Below are 21,902 nucleotides of genomic sequence, written 5' to 3'. Positions count from 1 at the left end.
TGAAGATAGGTTGCTGTCTTGATTTTTTGTTTTTATCCATGGAGTCTGGAGAGAAGATTGTCTGAGATATGGAAGCAAAATAAGTGCAACGCTTCTAGTAACACTGTGAAAAAAAAAAGCTGTGATACTGATATGATACATCAGAAAGATTAGAAAGGAGAATGAAAAATAATGTCTGATGAAAGTAGCTAAGTGATTGTAAATTTCTGCGTTATTTTCTAGGCTGAATTTAAATACACCAGAGAAAGACTGTTTTAAGGTTACTCAAATAAGCAATCTAAAACATTGTGGTTACTATGCGTAGCTATCCACTGTACTCAGAGAATGATTTCTTCTTTGAGATGCTTCTCTGTGGTTATGAATCTCTCCTCAGTAGTAAGAGATAGCTTTGTACCCTGTCTATGCTATTTATTCCTGTGGTTGGTAGGAATGTGTTTTGAAGCTGGACAAAACAAGATTTATTCTGAGTGTGAGAGGGAAACAGCAGAAATATTGTTGAATGGAACTGCTGGGCTGTTTAAACAAATAAACTAAATCTAAATACAACAGCAAAAGCAATTGTAATTTTGATCTTACTTTGTAATATCAAATCTTTGCCTTTTATGATTCTTTCTTAGCTAAAGAGCAATTACAGTGATACAGGAAGAATATTGTTCAGGAAATTAAATTTCTCTAAATGTTTAGTGCTGTTTTTTAGTTGTTAGCTCTCTCTCAAGCAGCTATGAATTTCCCATTTACATGCTTATTATGCCAGCCAAACAGCTGGAGAAAGCTATCCTTTTATCTGCCTTCTAATCTGCATGAAAGTGCATAAACTTATGGATCTCATTATGTCTGTAGAAATGCAGCTTACCTCCCTTGCTTTTGAAATGTGCAGTTGAGGAAAGGGAATCAAAGTGTGGGTGTGACAATTCTCTGTTTTCAGTAGGTAAATGAAGGTAGAAGAGCATTTGGGTCATAGAAACTCATTCTAAAGCAGAAGAATTTCACCTTAGAAAACATCCTAAATCATAAATGTATGGTTTTGGGAGAATATACTAAAAGAATCAAAAAATAGCACTATAAAGCCCTTATGGTTTGATTTAAATGACTGGAATGTGCAAAATTAAAAACAATGACAGTGGATTTGTTTTTAAAATAAAATATGTGTTCTATTCCTGGACATGCACATATGCATGTTTGTATACACATGCTCCCATTTTCATTCTCCTTTTCACTCCCTTTTTACCTCTCTTTATGCTGTGATAGGATTGTTTCTAGTAGTGTGCTAGCTTTTTAGAGCAATTAAAACAAAGTTTATATTAAAAAAAACCTCAACTAAACAAAATCCAAACAGCAGCATAGGTTGAAAGCTGGAAAGGAAACTTTCAGTAATGTTTTTCTTAATCTTTCATACTTTGTAAGCTCTTATCCTTCTGACTCTGAGACATCACAATTCCTTGCCATTTCTTTCACTCTTCTAATTTCATTCCATGCATACATGGAGCCAGATTCTTATTTTTTTTCATACAGGTTAGACTGAGACTGTAATGAAGATCATTAAGATAAAAAAAGTATGTCTCCTACTGAAGTATGACATGAAAAAATGCTTATTGTGCTATAAGAACAAGTGCTTGAAAATTGGTAGGCTGACCCTGCAGCTGGCATCATCCTTACAATTATGTGATATAATAATTGCCAGATCTTCTATGGGAAAGATTAGAAACAGGCAGACAATGGTTTTTAATATGTCGGTTATATTTTTATTTTTTAAAATTTTAATTTTAATTTTAATTTATTTTAAATTTAAATTTAAATTTAAATTTTATTTTATGTTATATTTTTGTTTTCATTTGTATTTATGTTTATTTTTATTTTATAAACAATAACCTGTATATTTATAGAATATGTAATGTGATATTTTACTGTAAGCTGGGATAGCTTGGCTATTTGGGGTGTGGTGTATGCTTTGGCCAGTTTTCCTCAAATAACTATAACTAAATTTACCAATAGCTTTGGTGTAAGCAACAGCTATAATGGCATTTAATATGGAATGCACAGATAAGAAATAATTGATGGTAGAATGGTTTTGCTTTCTCCAAAGTAGTTGGTATTAAAATGATGGGGGACTATTATGTATGGAAAGTTATTTATTTGAGGATATTTAAGGTTTTTATCTTACCTACCTTATAATAACTATTTAAAAGGTTTCCTTACCTCTGTATTTGACCAGTAGCCAGAGCTTCCACTCTGATTCAATACTCTAGCAAATATTTATATTATGTGGCATGTGTGATACTAGATATTTGATTTCTTTTTTTAAACATTTGTACTTATGATTTAGGGTAATTTATCAAATCTCTCTATAATGATGGTATTGATTTGTCCAAAGCTCCATGAAATATGATGGAAGTCTATTCAGTCACTTTTGTTCTGGAAACAATCTCTGCATTGTCTTACTCCAAAGAAGAAATGGTTATGAGAAGCTGGGCCCCTACTGAACACTGTGAATTACCATGGCACATATACCTTCCCTTTCCATGGTACAGATCCAAGGTGTCAGGGACTGAAGCATATCTTTGTTTTGCCTTTTAAGAATAGCTTTTTCAGTGAAAATGGACTAGCCCAGTTGTTGCTGTGATTACTGCATCCTTTAACATGTTGCTGACAAAATTAGATGGAAAATGTCATGTTCATTGCATGTAAACTCCAGAAATAAGAGAATATCAAACACTTGAAGATTTCATTAAAAGCATTATTTGAAAGCAAAAAGTTGTTTTGTAATCAAAAAGTACTTAGAAAGGTTTTCACAACATAAGTACCTAAAATAATCTGGTGTTTGATTTAGTTATCTGTGATTTGGTATGGATACTGCCACTTTCTACTATTTATCCTAGTCTTTGCTCAAACATCATTTGAGAGAGATTATTATAATTGCACAACATAAAATCTATTTTAAATTGCTTTCATATTGCTTATGTACAACTGAGAGTGGGCATATTATTGTGTTTATGAAACTCTAGGGAGCTACAAGAACAACTTACACGACAGCTTATTTCTGAAGTATCTTTTTTGCAATGTTCTTTCTGTCTTAATTTATGTTTTTCCTTAATTTAAATTCTGTGGATTAGAAAGTTACTATACTTCTTAAAACGTCTGTGTTTTATTATCCTCTAAAGAGGTAATCAACACTCTCTATACTGGAAATCAGATAAAAACTCGATTTAAAATTATCCCCAGGCCCTTTCAAGATGAACTTAAAGTTTTTAATATCTGTTTTTGAAAAGAAATATTACCAAAATGTTATTAGCTTCATCACTGAAAGTTTGATACTCTGATACAGAATCAGAGTTTAGTTTCAAGCTAAATATGTCTTAAGGCCTATCACTTGTTTGCACATTGTCTTTTTTGTGTCCAAGGAATACCTCAAAGACCAGATATTGTCCTCTGTATTCAGAGCAAGAAAAGCTTTTTCAAATATTAGAAACTGAAATATAGGAATCCTGAGCCATAAATTTGCTGTTATTCATTTACTATAACAGCAAACTATTTTTAAAAGAGCTGCTAGGATGCTAAATTTTTATCATTGTTTTAGAGAAATAAGTGTTCGCAAGAGTTCATAAAAGCAATAAGATTTGACTGTAGCTGAGTAACACACAATAAAAATAAAATCTGAGAAAATCTGCTCTTCAGGTTTACTTATTTGCAACTCAGTAGAATAGTGTATGTAGTGAAAATAAGTTGGAGCTATGATTTAGATGCTTCTTAAAGAGAAAGTCAGAGAAAAAAGGGAAAATTTGTTATTTCATTTATTTTTAAACTCAGAATTATGACCTTGAGCCTACCAAGTAGCAACTTTACTCAGAAAGCTGCTCATGAGTCTAGGCTCTCTTCAAAAGCATCTGTATTCCCTGAGTCACCTGTAGTAAAGAATAATGAAGAGCAACACAATAATTCTTAGTTCTTCTTTTTATTGCTTATTTCTTTATTTTAAAAGCCTTATAAACATGAGAAGATCTTCACTATACTCTTGGACAACCTTTCCAATTAGTGAAAGCATTTTGTTATTTTCATTTTGTGCATAGGAAAGTTTGCACACAAATGGGAAGTCAACTGTCCAAGGCTAAGGAACAGGCCGGGAATCAAACTATGAAGAGAATCTGAGCATTTTTGACTCCTGTTTTTATGTCTGCTTTATTCCGCCTGTTAGTTGAGGATAGATCTTGGGGAAAAAATATGCCTTGCATTTATCTCAACCTTTAAACTAAACCTGCTATGTCAAGGAGAATTTTATTGATCAGGCCTTGGAAAGTTTTAAACTGTTAGTAGTAGGAGTTAAGCACATTACTGCTGTTATGCATCCAGACTCACATTGAACCTGTATCATACGGACTCGGTGACATCAAATTTTGACAGCAGTATCTGTTGTGAAGAAAAACATGTTTGATTATTGTGGAAACCAAAACTGAATCAGCATTTAAGTGCACATTTCTCAGTGGGAAAAATTAGTGGGAATTTTGGAGGTTAAGTGAATGCTAGAAACTTCAATGTTTGTGGAATCCAAGCTTTGGCTTTTAAGAGACTTTTATTCTGGTGACCAGTGTCCATAATTTCTATTTGCTATATGGAACCTGGAATCATTTTGGAGAACAATATAAAAATAATTCTGTTGGTCAAGAGCTGTACTTTCTTGGTGCTAAAGGTATGTAAAGAAGTTGTGAAGATGGCAGATCTTGTATCAGAGCACTTACTTGCATAATAGTAACTGAGGATAGTACTTGAGGATAACTTCAGATGACACAATTAGCTCCAGCCCCTCATCTCCCAAATAAAAGGATTTTTGTAAACTTACGTCTAGCATTAATTGAATTATTTAAATTTGATGCCCAGGTGGAGGACATGGAGGACAGCAGGTACTGTGTACAGTCCAGTCCATTAACTATTCTGAAATCTTTTTTAAAAATTGGAATTTTGATCAACTCTTGCTCTTTCAATCAATAATGGTAAAATTTCTAATTTTTCAATTTGATTATTTAATTATCTATATAGCATAAACTGGAAACAGATGTTACTGTAAATTGTGGATGAATAGTCTATGTGTGCATGTAGTTTTTAATTTAGGAAAGAAAGTATAATTATTGTTTAAAATATGTATTTTGAAACAGTTCCTTTCAAACAATGGGTAATCTAAAAAAATCTTAAACAATACTATGTGGTTCCAGGAACTTAAACTTAACTTGATCTTTCCCTACAGTGGATGGCATCTTCTCCTTCTCAAAACTTTGCTTTTGGTTGAGGCCTGAGAACAGACCTTGCCACGAAAATAAGGAAATGAAGGGTTGGGATGCTTCAGCACTTTACAAATCCTGTGTCACTTGGTTTGCTACTCCATTCAGCAACAAGCCCATGCTTACCTTTTTCTTATTTTTGTCTTTGATGAACCTTTTTGTTACCCTTCATCTCAGTTGCCAGGTTCATCCTGAGCTGAGCTTTGGCTTTACTGGTGCCATGCCTGAAAAGCCAGGGGGTACTTCAGTATTCCTCCCTGGAAATGTTTCTTCTTCTACCACCTACACTTCTTTTTTATCTCTATCAGAGGTTCTCTGTTCAACCAATTTGTTGTCCTTCTATTTTTTCTAAGCCCTTAATCACAGTTTATCCATTATACAGAAGAAAGTGAGTCAATGGCTGATTATGTAGCATTTTTATGATTAAAGTATTATTTCAATATTCAATTTTTGTTAAAGTCCTGTATGAATTCCATAAAAGGGGGAAGGGGGATTTTTAATATGACTATACTCTGTTCTTTGTTTTTGCATTTGCATAATTTTCTCTGTATTAAACAGAGTAGAAAAGACTATTTTCTTGTTCCATAGCTTATTTGATTTTTTTAAAGAGACAGATCGTTTGCTAAATGACCCCTTTAAATGATTTCTCTTGATGATTCTTCTTAGTCTATTGAACAGTTATCTGCTTAGATGGTTATTGGTGTCTAGGTCTACAGCTACAATGGCTCACCTTCTTAGGGATATCTCAGAAGTAAAAGACTGTTTCTAATGGGTTAAAGTTTCAGTGAGGTGGAGGAAGGCTGCGCATTCATTAACACAGCTTTACTTTCTGTACCATAAGTGGTCAATGTATTCTATTAATATTTCTTAGAAGATTTATAATTTTCAGGTATTGTCTGGGGTTTTTTTTGGGTAGTTAATCAGCAAAGTAGTTAGTTATTTTGTTAAAATACTTCTTTGGGCAGTCAATCAAACCCAAATTCACACACTGTTCAAAATTGTGCGAAACTGCACATAGTGAATCATCAATGATAGTGCAATGTGGAAGGTAATGCATAACACAATAATATCTTAATATATACTTCTTCACTATGTCATATTTACATCAATTTAGAGATTATAAAAGAAATCAGAAAGCCCATCCAGACAGAGGAATACATTTGACAAGAATTTTTTCACGTTGGAAGTTATTCTTTTACATTAGCTTCACTAGTGAAGATGTGTTGGGCTCTCTCTGACTGACATTTCAATCACCTTCACAGCAGCAGCATATAAATGCAAACAAGAAACTGGACTGCCAAAGGCACATAAAGCTAAGGGAAAAAAAATATCTCTTCAAAAGAGTGATCCAGCCAGCAGCTGTGGGTGAATTCAGCTTTTGGGACAATTTCATCCAAGCTGCCTTGGCCCAGAAGGATATGGTTGATTGTTGAGGGAGAGCACAGAGCAGCTCAGAGGTAATTGGTGTGGTTGTATGAAGAATAATGCCTGGTCTCTGAGCAGCCAAAGCACACGAGAGAAAATCAAATCAGAAACATATTAATTCTGAGCATTTACATTTTTATATGGGTCTGTATGCAGAGTTGCTATGGTATGATCTCTGTTAAGACTGATTTACAGGTTTTATTGTCAATGGTGATTCTTTCTCTAAATTTGCAAGTGACAAGGAGTTGCATAGGCAAAGAAAGGGTCTGGGCTGTGTAGGGAATCAAGAAGTTGTCAGCATTTCTTACATCACTTCAGTACAATTGTGTGGAGAGAAGCATCTGATCACATAACCTAGTAATTAGTAAACACAGTTTATAGTAAAATTGGATGCTATTTTATGTCCTTATTCTCTATATAACTTAAGCTATCCTTGGCTAAAAATTCCTCTGAGAGGGAAGTGGGTGGATTTTTAGGAGGTCACTTGCCTTTATAAGTAAATAAATTATGGCTGTCTGGTTCTTTCTTTTGTCAGCTATCTGCTTATGACCAGTGCAGGTTACGGGATGGTGTCTAGAAGAACTCTTGGTCTCGTTAAGTGTAGTCATTCTCTCACAAAATGCATTGTAATAGTTTTTCTAGACCATGGACATCTGTTAATAGTATGCATTCTTTCAGCTTGATTCTGCAGAAATTTCATCCATGTTCAGACTATTGGTAACCATAGCTTAACTAATACATAAGCATGCTCATAGCAAGGCCTTAATTTGTTTTGTAATTTTAACATATTTTCAGTAACAATTCACATTACTATCAAATGATGCAGTTACAGCAGATTGCAAATGTCACTTTGGAATTTGAACATCCAACAGCTTTCAAGATTATTGTTTAAACAGTGAAAAATATAACATCCAAGTATATATAGAATAATTTTGATAGTGGTGATAAGGCATTTCACTTGTAGGATTACACATTGTTGCAATGGAAAAAGAATTTGCATAATGTGAAAGTTTTACCAAAATGTTATTTCATTAAATGACATAATATTTTGAAACTTTATTTAGAGAAAAAGATAATTTTGTATTCTTACTGATGAAACTTAATTTTCTTTTCACTACGGAGCAATTTTTCACTTTAAATAACATAATCTCATATATATAATTAAGTATAAAGCTTAAATTGAGAAAGGTAGATTTTGATTTATTGAATTTATTTATCAATTCTTTTATTCCCATTTAAAAAATGAAGTGGAAAATCATAGAGCAGAAAATGAATAATATTCCAGTTTGGAACATAGGGGAGTAAATGGGATCTTCAGAAAACAGGAAGTTGTTTTCCTTGCATTTGTAATCAAAATGATACATTGAAATGATCCAGCATAGAAAGTAACTTCCACGTACATATTTTACACTAAGTGCACGCTCTGAGAATAGTTTTTTAAGTAAATTCATTTAACTACTAACTTTATTTTTCTGTTTCTAGTTTAAAGCTTCAGATTATCTTCTGGTTTCTCTATCACATCAGATAGAGATGGGACATTAGGTCACTGAAAAGAAAATTAATCAGATCCTCTTCAGAAAAATCACCATAGTTTATCTTTCCATAAAATCATCTTCTTTAAAAGACATGAAATCTATAAAGTGGAGATTAAAAGAAAGAATTTCAAAACAATTTTGAAAAAATATATGGACAGATAGTTTTTTGCTATTGTTATAGGAAAAAAAGTAGAAGGGCTAAGCCATGAAAGGCTGTGACTCTGGTTTTACCTCTTCCCAAGCAGTAAATACATAAAACGTCAAATTTTATGTGACGTTTTTCTTAGGTCTGTTGCTTTAACTTCTGGGTAAGAAGTTAAATTGCTCCATGTGATAGAGTAAGATCTAGTTGACTGGTATTATTTTCAACAAAATAAGTTTCTGTTCAGTCTAGATAATGGCTAGATAATAGTTGTATTCTGTTCTCTCTTGCCACAACCCTTTTCAACTACAATTTTCTTTAATTCAAAGCTAACTCTTTTTTCTGATAGAGGGGACAGGTTGATTAAATACAATGGCTTGATGATGAGAAAAGTGTGATTAGATGGATACAGAACCTCACAGCCCTTACAATTAAATGTTTCATGATGACACTCTATGGCCAAATCAGAACAAACATATCAGATATGTCTGCATATTCTTAATAAAATTAATTTTTGATAGCTGTATAAGACAATAGATTTGTAAACTGTGTGAGAAATCCATTGAACAGTAGCATTTGAGACATTGCAATTGAGACAAATCAGCAGTGTGGATTTTCAGCTGCTTTTATCTAGTTTTATATACAATTAATTGGATTTTTTGACAACTTTGAAAAGTTTGAGGGAGTTGTGTCTTTCTCCGACTGCAATCATACTGCAGCATTTCCTCCCTTAGTTTCCTTCTCTTAATCTGTTTCAGCTCATATCTCCTTTCTCCTCCAGATGTTTCCATTCCTACAGATATTTATTATATTCCCCATAAACAAAACATCTATTAATCACACATATTCTGCTTTTCTTAGCCTGACACAATGTAAGGTAGTTCTCTTTCATGTTCTGTGCCATTTCTGGAACTGTTTCTTATCTTTCTTATCTGAGTTCAGTATATTTCAAAGTGATTACCACTAGACCCAGGCATGATTGTTGGAGTACCTTGAGTAGGCTGCATACAGTAACTTACAAAATGTGTATCAGTGACTTATGCTATATTGAGTACCATGGTTTCAAAGCTATTTTATGTTAAAAATTTTATTTAATGCTTTCTTCTGTTGTGGGAAATAAATTGTCAGGTTTTTCATAGGTAACATGAATTCAAATGGGAATAGCACCATTTGATATATATATAGAGAGAAAACTACAGCAAGATATTCAATAAACAGAAGTAAAGCTTGATGCCATGCTAGTTATTCTCCACAATCAAAGGCCTAATCATATTTCACATTTGCAAAAGTAAAATGTATTAAAAAATTCTTAACCCCAAATATTGCTGTTGATATGCTTCATTTTCTATGTACGCATGAATCAGTAGCAATTGCTCTTCTGCATCAAATGTGAGTATATAATTGTGCTCTTTGATTCACAGATTAATTGCTGTAAATTCCAGCCATATCTACGCTTTTGTCACGTTTATGTTTGATGCTAAAATGTCTTGATTTAGAACATTTAGAAGATTTAGAAAAAATCTTGCAAAGCTTGATTCTTCTGCATGAAGAGATGGTGGCAAAATCCTTCTTAATTAAGTAGTGACAGGATGTAGTCTACACAGAGGTGCTAAAAGCTATGTGGGAGATTAATATAAAGACATCAGTAATCTAGGGTTTTCTCTGGAAATAGTTCCGTAAATTTAGGCTTAATTGAACATAGAGGAAAAAAAGAATCTTAAGATTTTCTCCATTAAGTAAAAATTACGTGCTAGATAGCAATTATTTAAAAATGCAATAGAACTATGATATTTTTAATGTAGTAGAGGAGGAAATCACACAAAGGATAAGGAGATATTTTAAAAGCCTTTAAACTCCTAATATAAAGATAACAACATCAGGCAAGAAAAGCTGAGTTTTCTGTAACTAAAAATCTTTAAGCTCTTCATTAACATGCTTATATTTCAGGTGATTATTACTGGTTTCCTGGATAAAGCAAAGGTTACATATACTTTAGAGAAGATATACAAAATGAAGTAGAAGTCGCATACCTGAAAAACAGTTTCATCCTTACAGATGAATATCCTTGAGAGTATATTTCTTTCAATATTAGTAAGTACTGAATTTGTATTAGAAAGTTTTCTATAGTTCTGATGATCCGGCCTCAGAGGACTTTTTTTCTTGCCAAATGCATAATCAAATCGTGTCTGTTGTGGTTTTTGGGATCTCCATTACTGTCAATAGAACCTGAGCATCCCGAATCCCAAGTCAAATGTAAGTAGCATTTCAATTACAGGCTGAATTTAAGAGCCATTATTCCTTTGATATGTGCTTGTCCTTACATAACACCTGTTGACAGATGTGAAATCTGCAATTTACAAGAAAGGTGAGGAATTTCTTGGAGTTTATCTGTGTAAAAGCTTCCCATTTATTTGAGGACAGTGAGTTCAATATTGTGTTTTTTTGTCTAGACTTGATACACCTTGAATTTTGAAAATAAAACCTCCCCTAAAAAAGCTCCAGCAATAAAAAAAAAATTAAAAATATTGGTGAGAGCAGTCTATCAAAGCCCAAGAAAAGATGAGAAACATACCTTGAAGTGTGTTGAAAAAAATCCAGGAATAAATTTTTCATGTTATTTTAAATATTGAGCAGAAGTAGCCTGAGGTGACCAGGACAGAAATGTCAGAGAACATGTATTAAAGAAAACTGAAATGCAATTGTAGTTGTTGCAATTTTCAAAAAGCATTTGAGGTTTCTGCTTTTCAGCTTAAATATCATTGGCAGTAGTGTAGCTAAAAGTAATTGAAGTCAGAGAAGAGATATCCAAGCCTCTAACTTTTTAATTTTAATTTAGACCTTTGAACAGCTGCACTTCAAATGACAATAAATCTTCGCACTTCAGTCTCAGTGTCAGCATAGTCAATTAAATAAAAAATTTGCAAAGCCTCTGTAGAATGCTTTCCAATGAGCCTTGATGATAGTGCAGGATAACAGAAGTAACACAGTCCTCTAATACAGCAGTAGTAATTGTTACTTTCTTTTGTACCAATTCATTAGATGCTATTACCATTACAATGAGGAAAAAAATTGTGAGCTTTCTTTTGCCTTTAAGCTTATTTAGTAATCCAATAAAAAACAAAACAAAACAACTTTTTATTGATCATTCATTTGTTTTCAGGTGGTAGGACTAGGACCTTTAGCACAGGGAATTCAGTAATTGTTACCTGCTTTGTTTAATTAAAAATTAAAATTATTTTAAATAATATGGATAGCTTAGAAAGGTTATTAGATAAATAGCCTGCACTCCAGAAAAATTTTTGAAGATGTTTGGAGAAAACTTCTCCCTGTACAAAACACAGAAAGTCAAATTTGTAAGGCAAGCTTGAGTATGCTAAGGCAATTGCCAAGAAGTAAGGTGAAGACAAGCAAAGAAATCTCCTGGAAAAGCTATACTACCATTTTCATACATTTTGTCAAGGATAATACAAGGTACATGGAGTATGACTGAAGTAATGGGGAGTACCAGGTTCTCTCTGTGATGAAAATTAGTAAATTATATTGTTGAAATTGTTTAAATTATAATTTCTCCTTCTATAGCATCTTCCGTATGAAAGATCAAGACCTGTATGATGCTTAATAGCTACATAGTTACATAACACAAATGTATCTGTAATAGAGTATGCTTAACTAAGAATTAGGTCGGTATGCCACAATACATTGAAGAGTGCAAAATGCTTTGGAAAACAGCAGGAATATTTTTAATACCAGTAGAGTGGTGAAAGAAAATGAACTAAGAATATAAAATTCACTTAGAAGTTATAGTTGGATTTTTTTCTCTCAATCATTTCAAGTGAAATTTCCCAACACTACCAGTTTTATGACAGCATTTACTGTCAGCAATTATTTCAGTAATAAAAGCAGTAAGTGGATTACAATTTCTTACTAAGCACTATCTCTCAGTCAGAGAAATCATGAGTGTTAAGCTACTGATGGTGTTTTTTACTTCAACATTTAACGAATATTAGCTATCCATCATGAATAAGATCAAAAGTGATGATTTCATCACCTGAGTGATCAGTGGCTCTCAAAATCCTAATTCCCTAATGTATCAGGTGTTTGATTGTATCTAAAACTCACATTTTAATAAAACCATTTTTTGTTATTTCACATTGTGAGAAAATAAACTGGTACTTAATTTATTCTCTAAGTAGATATTGCAGTATTTGTTGCTCCCTACAAGGATATAGATAACACAGTTTTGGGAGAGTATTCACTAGTAACATTTTATGTGCATGGAAAGGTGCTATTTTGCTCATGAATACCCTCATGATACTGAATATGTGAATATTCTTTCTTTAAAGAATTCCCTATTAAAGAAACATTGAGATGTACAATCACCAAACAACCAGTAACAAAATGGAAACATAAAATTTTCCAAGAGTTCCCTCTTAATTGTGAGGTGTTGATCACATTCTAACAATAGCAGCTGGGCATTGATAATTTCCAGTATCCTTGACCCCATCTTAATCCCTTTTTGAGTACAAAATTAACACATTCTGATTGCACTGGGCCATGTTAGTACAAGCAGCATATAGTCACAGTGCTCTAAAAAAGGTAATAATTTCTAAGTCTAGTATTGCCTCTGTAAAGCTGATGATGAGCTAGAGGAGAAGCAGGGCAACAGTGCTTCAGTTAACACTGACCTAGGAGAGACACAGCTGGGAATGGTTTCAGAGTTTCTCTCTTTATGATTGCTGCCTTGGATAGTGACAAACTGGCTAGCATCCCTATAGGGTTTATAAATTCTGCAAATATCAAGCAGAAGCTCAAATTTCTGTTTTATTTTTTAGAGGACAGAAAAGTATGTTTTAATAATTCAATCTTTATTTCTCTCCACTTGAAAATACTGGTGAGAGGAAAGAAGGAGGTGAAGAGAATGGGTGGGTGCTAGCTGAAGTGATAAGATCAGATAAAAGCATTCCAACACTTCTGTAAAAGAAGTAATTTGAAAAACATGGCATTTTACTGCGCAAACAGTTGCCTATGAGATCTTTCACATTTGTCTCTGGAGGGCAGTACTCTTCTTATGCAAGTGATTAATTTGACAAATGTGACAGAATTTTAAGCCAATGAAGTTTCATATTTTCAGAGTATAACTAAACCTGATATATTATAGAGGCTTCAGGCAAGTACTGCAATTTAAATAATGTTCACTTGCAGCTCAAATAAGAGCTGAACAATCCAAGTTTCAATGAAAACAGCAGAAAAACCTCCTAGCTGTTTTAGCTGGAGGACTGTCAAACCAATATGACCTGAGCTCAGAAAATAAAGCCATTAATAGCACCAGGGTATTTCATCAAGTATAACATGACAAATGACAATTTTGATGAATAATGCTTTAAACCCTTTTTTAGTCTTGAACTTAACAGCTTCCAATATAGACCTTTACTTTGAAAAATTACAGAAGGAAAATTAAATTGCCAATATTTATGCTCACACACATTAATGGATGCTACTTTCTCCTCTATCCTTCATTTAAATAACAAGTAATCCATTGGTGTGCAAAATTACATTTTATTGTTCAAATTCTTAACATTTTTGATTCACTAAAAACAAGTAATAAAGGATGTTTTAATTGGAAATGTAATTTGTTAAGAAAAATTACATCTATATGATTTTCTTGCTGAAGAATAATTTATTTTTAAAAAATGACCAATCATTATTCTGGAGTATATAATTAAAAATATGAAGTTTCTCCTCTGTTATAGATTTTTACACTTTAATTAGTTTCAATGCATTATATTTTAAATTTTTGGTCTGTATCTGACAAAGTTAAGATTAGGTACCTGTTAAGTAAGTCTAGTAACAGAAATGTATGATACAGATGAATGTAATTTTATTCTCAGTGCTGTTTCCAAGAAGAAAATAAACTCTATTAGTCATTCTAATGATGGTTATGGAATCTACTTCTTATTTAGAAATACAAATAAAATAACATATTTTCAGGAGGACTTGAGTGTAATTAACTGGAATATGTTGGCATGAACTTTTCCATTAATTTGCCTTCTTACTACCTGAGAATAGTCAGCCAAAATACATGTATTGCTATTCCTGCAAAATGACTGTTTTAAAGCTAATCTCAAAACATTTTTACTTTTTCTTTGTATCTTGCTTGATAAAGTTGGAGACTGTTAAACTGTTAAAGCTGAGTGAGAGCTTAAAGAAATTAAAAAGGTGAAGAGAGAAAAGTGTCTAATTAAAGAGTTGTTTCAACATTAACCTAATCAGAAATATTGGTTCAGTTGAATTGATGAAATATATAGTAGAGTCTATTTTTTTGTTTGATTTTGAATCTTTAGAGAATTTAAATAGCAGATATAAGGGAGGGTGCAGTAACCCAATCTCGATCAGAAAATTTGAAACACATTAAGACAATGAGTAGTAAGTTTCACATATGGCTTGGGTAATAGAAAGGACCTCTAGAATTATACTGCCTAGTTCTGAATAAATCACTTATCTATCTTTATTCAAAAACTCAATCTTTACCAGTTAGAATTTAAATTTTCTAGCAGCTTTAAAAAGAGATTTATGAAAACTTTAAATCATGCAAAAACTCACCTGCCTTGGATTTTGCCTGGAGTGTCCAGGTTTTGTGGTTTTTTGTAAGTTTTTGTCCTAATGTTTGTTATTTTAGTACAGTTTCATGCTTTTTTTTTTTGCCAAGAATTTGATGCAACTAGGTTGAAGAGATTTTTTTTTAACTGGTACACTTTTGTGTTTGACAGAAGTCAGAGTAAAATCAAGAGGATTTCAAGCTGCGCAATAGTGTCTTACAGAAATGAAATGCTTATAAACACCTAAAAACATGAAGTCACTATTCCATACAAATATAAACCAAAAAAAATATTTTGGATGCCACCCATGGTCCTCTGTCTGAAGTGAGCAGATCAGTAATTCAACTGACAGAATGTAAAAGAAACTGCAGAAGTATCTTTATCCTTCAAACCTTGTTCAGAGAGGGTTGAGTGCACAATTAGTGATGTTTTTCATGATCAATGGATGATGAAGAGTAGCTGTATTCGCTGGGAACTACTTTGGAAAAAAAGTTTCAGTCAATGTAGCACCATCTCTTATTGCTACATAAAAAAAGAAACTCCACAGAGTCTGTCTTAGGATTTATGCTTCGTTTAATCTGCTGCTGTGGTACAGTGGAGAAGAGGCAATGGGAAGAGCACTAACTGCTAAATCCCTTCTCTCCCTCTTGTGCTATCCAACTGGTAAAATAATAACTGCTGCTGTTGTTTCCTACTCCAGCTGCAAATCAAGGCAGTCAAGTAAATGTTAAGGTCTGTCCCCTTTTACATTCAGTAATTATATAGTGCTAGGGAGAATTGAGTGTGTGGTTTTCAGCATGCTTCTGAAAGAGAGGGAGTCTTTGCTCACTGCTCCAAGTGGGAGGTTACATGAAATTGTGAACTTAGTGGGTGCAAAATGCCTTTCATCTCAGTCAGCTCAGCTTTTCATCAGTAGAGCCCTGCATCAGCCTGGGGGTGTCAAAGCCCAGGCTTTAGCTTTGTTGTCCATGTAGCTGCACTATCAAATACTTGGTTCTTACATACTTGACATATTTTAAACTACCTGGGTAAAAGGAGAGGGTTGGCTTTGTATGTCAAGATATTTCTCTGTGTCTGAGTTGTGATGAATGTATTGCACTGGACTAAACTCAATACATTAATACATAAAGCAAGAATACAATCTGTACAGAAAAGCTATGCTTTTACAATTGAAATGTCAATAAATGCAAAGAAACATCCTCCTGGTATGCATAAACTCCATAAGAAATAGAAATTGTGTGCTTACATGAAATTGTTAGCTTTGGGTTTATATTCAGATTTTGAAAGGTATGTGTACTTTGTATTGTAGCAAATACTTACATGGATATGATTTCTCTTTTGCTTTATATTATACATTAATTGGTATCTAAATCACTGCTTCTAAGTAGATCTTTGAATCCATTGTGACTGAACACAGGAAAAGTTAAAAAGTGCTCCAAAAAATCATCTATATGGTAATAAATTAAGCATTTTAGTTATGCTAGATGCCAGATAAGATAGCTAATAAGATTGCAATGTTGAGTTTTTTTTTTTTTCAAAACTGGAAGGTATTAGTCCTCACTTGAAAATATATCAAAAATAAATCCCTATGGAACTACCTGCAGGAATATCTGTCACAAACTGGAAAAACAGCTTTCTTAATATATGATAATAATCAAACTTGTATATTTTTATAGTTCTAGATAAATCCCCTCTTTATCTTGTTAATAGTAATTTCAGTAGAATTAGATTATGGGGTCATTCCATTATTTACAAAAGGCATTCAACAAAAAAAAGACTATTGGTTGTTAATTACTTTCTGCAGTAGGATTTCAGAATACATATTGAATGCCTTAGTCTTAGTCTTACTGCCCCTTATTTGCAATGGCAAAGTTGTTTGTGTAATGTAAAAAACATTCTATAAACAGATTGTGTGATACCTATATGTGTATATTATTGCAATATTTTCTTTTTCTAGGATTTGAAGTCACTCAACTAATAAAATATTCTATATTTATTTAGTCCTCTACTTTTTAAAGGACTCATTTTTTCCTTTTTAATAATTCATGCTTTCTGTTGAGTTATAGAATGATGATCTGCTGAATTCCTTTTACATTGCTAGCAGCAGGAATGTGTTTCTGTCTTATGAGTCAGATGTGATACAAAAATTTATATGAACAGCTAGTGACTCTGCACTGTATCTGAAATTCAATCTTATTGGACTTAAAAGACCTCAGTGAATATGTAAAATACGGTACAGTTTCTTAAGTGCAATTGCACTGAATTACAACAGGACTAATTTCAATGCTGAAGTCAGTGGTGATTTCTACCGAACAAAATGTACTGTCATCTATGTTCAGGTGTTACCATTGTTTCTTTTGTTGTAGAGATGATGCAAGTTATTTTCTCTTACTTTGCCACGGTTTACAAGGTCTGTAAACTATTAAAAAAGCATCTTCTCTGACATGAAGTAGGGCGATACTGTTAGCTTCTTAATTAAATAGCTGAATAATTTCTTTCTAATCAATTATAAACTTATACTGGTTATCTCCTTAATATACTGTTGTCTCCTTCAATTATATATTTTTATCTCAATTTTGATTTTTTTTCTATTGCACTTAGGTAATATATTCCCCTTATATTTTGGCCAAAAATAACAGACAGTGGTTTTTAAGAACTGTGTGTCATTATTAAGCCAGGAAATGAAGGTAAAAAAATAAGGGGATCCCCATTATTTTTCTGTATGTCAGAACAGCTTTATCTTTAGTGCAGTACTGTCACAAATGTCTGTTAAGAATTGCAGTGCTGTTCTAAGGAGTAAGTGATACAGCAGTTTATCTAGTACACTGTGAATACTAGCACCATCAGCTGAAGAGAGCTTTGAAAATATTATCAAAACCTTTGTAAACAAATCTACAAAAGCAAACGGAATTGTTATTTTTTGAGAGCAATTCTTTCTATTATTCTAAGTACTTCTTGAAAGCAACGACATGCTTTTAAAAAAGTATTTGAAAGGTTAAGAATAACATAAAATGGCATTCTCTTACAAGGTAAAATGTTACATTTTATTTTATGAATCTTTGTGCATTTTGGCACAAAGGCTCTCAAGTTGGGTGTGGCTGGAGAAGTAGTTCTTATATCTGAGCCTCAACTCACCAAGGAGTTCCTAGTTTCTTGTGAGGAGGCTCAGGCACGTTCTAGGAAAATGGAAAGAAAGGTATTCTTCTAAATCATTTTCAGTTACAATTCTCAAATGTAGACTGTTCTATTGCTATTGAGTCATCACCCTACTTAGTGCTTCTGAGGATTCTGTGTGAAATAAGCTAGGCAAGTAAGAAAAAACTTGTCTTGACTTCATATATAAACTATTGACAAAAAGGTATTATAGACTTCTCTTTTTATTTGTCTGTTTGTTTGATTTTTAGATAACACTGCTAGCTCCCATTTATTCATTGTATTTTGCAGGGAAGTATAAATATTTTGTGTAAATGTTGTTTGTGGATGGTCTTAGCACACTTTTTATTACACACTGGTGTAATAAAAAGCTGGTCATATAAATGTTCTTTTTAAATTTTATATACAAAGATTGGTAGGGGAAATGAAATGCAGATATTTAAGAGTATCTGAACATATTTATACTTTTTTACATATACTTTATATATGGCCTTTTTACTGTGCCATGCCTTGTGCCCTATGGTGCAGATTCTATTTGTGTGAAATACTGTAGCAACATTCTATTTGTGGTTTTTTGACAAAGGTTTTGAAAAACACTTTGTAAATTCAGAACCACATTATTTTAATACTGCAAAACGGGCATTCAAATGAAATACACCAATGCTGTTATTAATAAAAGAGACTACCTTTATGAATTCTCATTGGCATGAAAGTACAGTAAGGTTTCCACACAAGAAAAAACCACACACATACAATCCACTAGAAATAGAAAAATAAAAAGAAAAAAAACCCAGTCAACAAAAACCAAATCAAAAATAGTCAGAAAATAATTAAGAATTCATGTAGATTTCATGATTAATTCTAATGCAGTACTTCAACTTCTACCTGTGTAAGTATTGACATTTTATTGTACAGGAGGTTGTACTTCTGCTGTATTTTCTGTGTTTCTCAGAGACCATTTTTTTAAAATGGTAATATGCTTTGATTACCTGTCTAATTGAACTTGGTGTCTAAAACATTGGGCAAACTCTGAAAATATGAGACTGACTGGGGAATACCAAAAGTGCCTTATGAGCTCAAATATAAGTTTATTGTCAAAATGCAATGCCAGTGTCAAAACAAAGGGCATCCATGAGGCTGCCAGTTGTTATCTGTGGAAAGTGATGGTGGTTAAGGGAAATCCCTGTCAGCTGGGAAGCCACTCTTAAGAAAGGCAAGAAAAATAATGGAACTACTACAGATTCAGTGGTCTCACATGTATTGCTGGAAAGCTCCAAGAGTACTTCTAAATCTATTTTCTAAAAGCAGGAAGACAGATAGGACTACTCAAATTTTTACCAAAGATTTACCAAAAGCAAACAATATGTGTTTGACCTGATTGTGTTCCATTATGAAAAGACTGTTTGGGATACAGAACAGTGGGTGTAACACACCTTCAGTTTAGTAAGGATTTTGAAATAATCCCTCAAAACATTTTAATTTTGAAACTGAGGAAGTCTCAACTGGATGAATGTCAGGTAGGACTGAAGTGTAGAGAATGGTCTTTCAGAATCTGGCTGGCAGGTGGTAAATCACACATCACCAGAAGGGGCTGACACCAGTGCCCATGTTGAACTGTAGAGTTTGGCACCCAGACAGGATAACCTGATGCACAGGCTGGCAAGTGACTGACTAGATTATGGCCCCACTGGAAAGGATCTGGGAGATTTAGTGGACTGTAGGGTGGGTGACAGCTGAACAGTGCACTTTTCATCATAAAAAAACCAAACTATGTGCCAAAGTGACTGCAGGCAATGGATGAGTGGGAATGCTGGGAACCCAGAAGAGGCTACCAGCATGGCCAAGGGCACATGACCAGTGATGAGTGCTTGAGGGGACAGAGCTTCCTGGGTCTGGTGTGGAGGAGGTAAGAGGTAATCTAAAGGCAGCCTGCAGCTATGGGAAGATTAGTTGAAAAAGACAGCAAATTTAAGGTCTTGTCAGTGGTGGCATGCTGTTTAATGAGGGGCAAGGGCCCCTGATTGGGAGGTTCAGATTGAACATCAGGAAAATTGTCTTCATTAGGGATGTGGTGAAGCATCATAGCAGGTCATCCACAAAGGCTGGTGAATTTCTGTTGAAGAATTTTGAGACTCAGAGAAAGCTGTAGCTGACATGATCTAGTATTGATGATAACTCCATTATGAGCTTGAGGTTAGATTGGAAAATCTTACGAAGGCCCTTCCAAATGGCAGTTCTGTGATTCTGTGCAATTATAGCACAATTGATCACAGAAGTTTTGTCTAATTTTAAGGTAGAGGGAACTAGCAATTGTGAAATACAGTCCCCTTGCAATATCTGTCTAGAGGTTAACAAGGATAAAAAGTTATTTCTCTTCTCTGGGTTTTTCACAGAATTGCATCCTATACGCCTATATTCTATGATGAAATTATCCCCATTGTTACATTTCAGGTAAAATTCTCTCCTGTTGTCTGACTTGAGTCTTTCTCTTTTCATTGCCCCATTTTTGTCTCCTGTACATGTTGTCAAAACTGACACAGCCTGACACAGCTGGGAAAATGGTAGCATCTAAGATGTCTGGCTTGGAAATAGTCTTAGATGTCTGGATAAAAAGCAGAACTTGACAAATGTGAGCTCAAGTTCAAGTTTCCTTCAATGGAAGTACTACTTTGTCTTTTTTCCAGTACTTATAATATTTATTTAAATGTATTATTTTCTGGGATATTTTTGCTGAAACTAACAGTATTTAGGGTAGGAGAGAAGACCTGAAGGGATGGTGTGTGATTACCAGGATTATCTATGAACTCATGACTCAGAGAAACACAGGCTGGGAGTTTTGCCCAACAAATTCTTGTATGTACATGTTTGGAGGGTGAGTCTTAATTTAAGGAGCACTGTATGTTTAGAAAGGAAGGCTGACTTTTAAGATGGAGAATAGAAAAAAAGTACATCAATACATTAAACAGTTGTCATAAGTGTACTTTTGCATTAATAAAAAATTAAGTTCAGAGAAAAATGTATGAGGATTAAAATGATTGCAGACCTGTCATGGAAAGGGAAAAGGATTGGCAAGACCAATTTTCTGATTGAGGAAGTAGAAGTTGTGCATGAAGCTAATTAGAACAGTCTAATGAGTAGATGAACACTGATTACAAAAAAATGCATGTTTTTGTAGATACTGTAGGAGAGATATTTTTGCAATACAGATTAGTACTGCTTAGTACTGATACTCTGGCAAACAGAAGGACCAAACAAATAACAATACTTAAAAAAAAAAAAAAGGTAATAATTTAATAAAATGCAATTCCCTTCCAGTGTGAATTATTGCTTGTACATGACCACAAAAGAATTTGAAATGTGAAACTGATTAAAAAGGTCTCTTTAGTATGAAGTTCCTGTTCTGCAGATTTTAACTTTAAATCATTTTTTTCCCGCGGCTGTTACAAAGTCCTGAAGCTAGTGGTATGTCATATAAAAGCTTCTCTGTAGCAGTAGGCTCAGCATCGCTATAATTAAACCTTCCTCGCCTTGATTTGCAGCCAGTCTTACTCCTTGCGGGGAGGGAGCTTACTCATCGGCGAAGACCAGGGGAAGGTTTCAAGTTGGGAAACACGATTTCTGAACCTGATGTGGACTGGAAGCACGATATAGAGAATAAGGAGTGGCGGGAGGGGGGTGTTTAAGTAAAGAGAACCCATTTTAAACCCACCTCTAAGTTCTCGTTGAACAGGGGCGTGAGCAACTTTGCCACCTGCTGTCGCCTGGCAGTGAGTCCCTCTGGAGG

The 21,902-nt window shown here is 33.6% G+C and overlaps 1 protein-coding gene across 2 annotated transcripts in view; it reads left to right on the top strand.

Annotated features, from left to right (window-relative positions):
- PDE4D (phosphodiesterase 4D) overlaps positions 1-21,902 on the top strand; it is a 508,545-nt gene that overhangs the window by 141,524 nt on the left and 345,119 nt on the right. The window lies entirely within an intron of this gene.

The sequence above is a fragment of the Anomalospiza imberbis genome, chromosome Z, assembly GCF_031753505.1.
Source record: "Anomalospiza imberbis isolate Cuckoo-Finch-1a 21T00152 chromosome Z, ASM3175350v1, whole genome shotgun sequence".
NCBI lineage: Eukaryota > Metazoa > Chordata > Aves > Passeriformes > Viduidae > Anomalospiza > Anomalospiza imberbis.
This window is presented reverse-complemented; position numbering and strand designations above follow the sequence as displayed.